At 49.5% G+C, this 4190-nt stretch overlaps 1 long non-coding RNA gene across 1 annotated transcript in view; it reads left to right on the plus strand.

Moving 5' to 3' along the window:
• Positions 1 to 1830: 1830 nt before the first annotated feature.
• The window catches only part of LOC108786105, a 13848-nt gene continuing 11488 nt past the window's right edge, over positions 1831 to 4190 (plus strand). The window contains exon 1 of the long non-coding RNA XR_001941176.1: positions 1831 to 1900. This is a non-coding gene — a long non-coding RNA (uncharacterized LOC108786105). The remainder of the gene's footprint in view (positions 1901 to 4190) is intronic.

Genomic DNA, 4190 nt, shown 5'->3' on the forward strand with positions numbered 1-4190 from the left:
TGCAGCTGAGACTGCTTTTCATTGGCAACTGAAAATGAGCTTTAAAATGCTCTTACATATGAACAGAAAACGCCTGAAAAAAGCGCTGAAACGCTGTCGCCCTGGTTTAACTCCTGAGTTTAGTGTCACTTTAAAGGAGAACTATGGGGTTAAGGCTATGGGGCTAAGCTCAGTATACCGCGAACTAAAGCTCGCGGTATACTGAGACGCCTGGATCCGCCCAGCTGCGTGAGTGACAGCTGGCTCTGCCTATCTAGAGGAAGAGCCAGCTGTACCCGCCCCCTCCCCCGTCCGTTCCGCCAGTCAGCGCTGGCGGATCGGAGTGAGGAGGGGGGAATCCAGCCCCTCCCCTGTCACGGCAGAGAGCTGTGACAGGATCGAGAGGTGAGCGAACGCCGGTATGTGTTCGCTCACTTCCCGATCTACTTAGCCGACCTGTGAGGTGAGTGAAAAGCACTCACCTCATAGTTCTCCTTTAAGTGGGTTATACACTGTGCAAATTTGGTCTGGTTCTTGATGAACCGGCCAAAATTCACAGAGTGGGTGCTCCTGTCCTGCCCGACATCCCGCGATCAGCTGATCAAAAGAGCAGGTTGGAAAATCATCAAAAAATAAATATTTAATGTGTTGCCGAACACAAACATGAAATTTGTGTATACTACAAGAACACAAGAAACATCCTGTGGTCAGCCGCAATTCCCCAATGAGCCGACTGCAAGCATCCTAATTGGCCGGGAAGCCAGCTTCATGCTGATTGGCTGGGAAGCCGGCCTCTCAGCCATGACCTGCAGCCCAGATTCCTGATTGGCTGGGAAGCCAGCTCCATCTTCCCTCGTGGCACTGTCGGTCAGAGGAAATCTCCCTCTTACCAGAAGTTCCAGTATCGGAGCATTTGGGCGAGTACGAGTATTCGGCCAGATACTCGGTATTGGCACTGGTTCTCGATACTATTATCGATATCGGTGCATCCCTACTGACATCGATGGGTCTCAGCGGGATTCTGGGAAAGTTCAGGATCCCAAATCTCACAAAAAGGTGTTCCAGTACCAGGAGCGTATCCTTGTGGGACTTCGGATCCTGAGCTTTCCTGGGATCCTATGAGAAGACCCAGTGATGTCAAAAACAATGCTGCTTGTCTGTTTTCTTGCCCATTCTTTTGTGTTGGCAGCATGAGCTGTCTTGTGTCACGCATGGTACCCTGTGGCACAACGCACGACAACATGCCGGGTATCCTTTGAAAATGGGAATTCCTGAGAATGGTAGGTGTAGAACAAGGGAGGGCAACTCTGGTCCTCCAGCTGTTATGGAACTGCAAGTCCCATGAGGCATTGCAAGACTGACAGTTACAGGAATATTGGCATATCACCCAGAGGCTGATACGTGTTGGGATTTGTAATTAAAGCACAGCTGGAGGGCCGGAGTTGCCCACAGATAGTGTAGCCAAATTACACTTTAAAGAGGGAGGGGCTTAAAGAATAGGAAACTCTGCGCCACTTTCTAATACAAAAAAGCATAATACAAATCTGTCCACCTTACTAAAGGGTAGCCATACACGGCTCCAATTTTGGACAATCCCTTCAGACCAGAATTCGAGCAGTACCCGGCTCAACAAACTTTGATTGAAATATTGAAGGTGGCGGGTAGAAAATTGTCACCCAAACAACAACTTTACTTCATCAACTGCAGCCACTGTTCAGGTGTTTAGACAGCCATGGGTTGGGGCTGTCTGAATGCAATAGCCGGGGGGTGGAGATGAATGGGAGAGCTCTATTCACATATGGCCAATTTAAAGCTTGTGGGTGGGATGTGGGTGTCGATTGTGGGCACCAGGGGCGGAATTACCACCGGTGCAGCTGCACCAGGGCCCGAGCCTGGAGGGGCCCAGTAGACCCAGGCATGAGTGGCAAGATAATACAAGAGATGTTGGATGGTCGGCCACCCACCGTCCGGCCGCCTGGCAGTGAGGCCGGACTGAGGCAGAACACCCTGCAGGCACAAGTTGGGGCAGTGCTGGGGCCTTGGCCGGGAGGACCCAGCGATCAGCTTCCTGCCGCCTCTCCCAGCTACATGATGTTCCCGCCGCGAGGAGGAGAAGGAGGTGAGGTGATTAATTTCATCTTCTGTATGTGCCTAAGTTCTGTGACATGTTTGTAGCCCTCTATTTGGCATTTCTGTATAGAGTATTGCTGGGAGTTGTAGTCATTCTGCATTTCTATGTAAAGTATTGGTGGGAGTTGTAGTCCTCTATAGCAGCGGCCCACAAGCCCACAATCTTTTTGGCCAGTGCAGGCTCTCAGGTGGCCTGTGGAGATCCAATGGCCAGTGCGGGCTCTCAGCTGGCCAGTGCGGGCTCTCAGATGGCCAGTGTAGGCTTTTAGGTGGGCAGTGTGGGAATTGTAAGAGCGGGGGGCAAAAAAATCTTGCACCAGGGTCCATTGTTCCTTAGGTCCGCCGCTGGTCGGCACCCTTTCTTCTGGCATCCTTCAGTCAGAAAAGAGATGGATGAAAACTCTTCAGGCAACCAGTGATTGGCTGCCATCACTGTTTGAGTATTCTGACCGAGGCACACCCTCCACGTTCAATACAAAGGACACTGTTTTGTTTGGGTGTTGGAATCTGTTAAAAATATAACAATGTATGATCAGCTTTAGGGGTGCCACTGACTGGGTCAGGAGGGGGAGGGGCGCTCTGAGTTTTAAGCGGGCTGGACAAACTAGGTTCGCACCAAGGCCGGACTTATATCTGTCCAGCAGCAGAGTTGCCCCCTCACTCTGGGATAATGAAGGACCTTCTTCACAGGCCTCTCTCCTAGCCACAAGGTCTCTCCCTGTGCCCACCTCCCTCCATTCCCATGCTTCAGACAGCTGGCACCACAGTTCACCTCTCCTCATTGGCACATCAGGTGGGCAGCTTGCGTGACTCACTAGAATGACATCACGCGTGCACATTTACAGGCTGTCCTGAAGATTTCATCCATCATGGTAATGACCAGATTGAAATGCCGGCATTGCCGGGTCAGTTCTGGCAAGTTCTCAGGTACACGCATTAACGCAACACGCAAAAACGGCAAAGTGTGAACAGATCATGAATGAAATAATCAGCACAATATAGCCACAGCCATTTTTCTGCAGCCGTATGTGCCACATGGCTCGTCCACCGGCTGGTTCTCCATCCCTTATGTTGGGAAGGATTTGGCACTTGTACACACATACACAGGATATGTCATTTAGATCAGCGGTCGCCAACCTTTCGGATCTCATGGACCACTAAATTCATAATTTTAAATCCCGCGGCCCACTAATATGAATTTAAAAAATATTTAACAGGGGGGTGCAAACACTTTTTCACACAGGGCCATGTGGGTTTGGATTTTGTTTTCCCTTAATAATAAAAACCTTCCTTTAAAAATTGCATGTTGTGTTTACGTGTGTTATCTTTGAGTAATATTTAAATTTCTTTGATGATCTGAAACATTAAAGTGTGACAAACGTGCAAAACAATGAAAAATCAGGAAGGGGGCCAACACTTTTTCACACAACTGTGTATATATATATATACACACATATGAGAATATATTTATACAAAAAATATGAGAATATATATCCATATATACATACATAGGTGCAGGTGTGCCTGCAGGAGTGGCAGTGCTGGTGGAGGGACGGTGCGGTGCCGCCTGCCCCAGCCCAGTAATAATATTAATTATTTCCCCCCCTATCGAATCTGCCACTGGCCCTGCCGGTGTACTGACGAGATGCCCCGCCTCCTGCAGAGCCCCGGCACTGTACTGAGAGCCGCGCATTCCTTGTGACAGCCACTGCTTGATTCAGTGAGGCAACCCCGTAGTCTCCTTGCCGCTTCAATGACGGCAGAACCTACACGGCAACAGGGGGGGCCCCCAACATTTTCTCACTGACCGCTGATTTAGGCTGCTTTGTACAGCTGAGCAGTTCACATTCTCTTTTGCATTAAATGAGCAGTTCGGCTTTAAATTAATTTATTTGTGTTCTGGAGCAGCAGCAAACCCAGGGGGCGAGTCACAGAAGAGATCTCACGTGTAGTGACATGTCTGCCGCCAGTCACACTTTGGCTATTGTGTGTTTGAACAATGAAGTTTCGTAAAAAGAATAAAGCTCCCAACACGCTTTAGCTATCCAGTAGAGGGCGCATTGGCTTGTAGAGTTGGACGG

The sequence above is a fragment of the Nanorana parkeri genome, unplaced genomic scaffold (assembly GCF_000935625.1).
Source record: "Nanorana parkeri isolate BGI_ZX_2015 unplaced genomic scaffold, ASM93562v1 scaffold192, whole genome shotgun sequence".
NCBI classification, from domain to species: Eukaryota; Metazoa; Chordata; class Amphibia; order Anura; family Dicroglossidae; genus Nanorana; species Nanorana parkeri.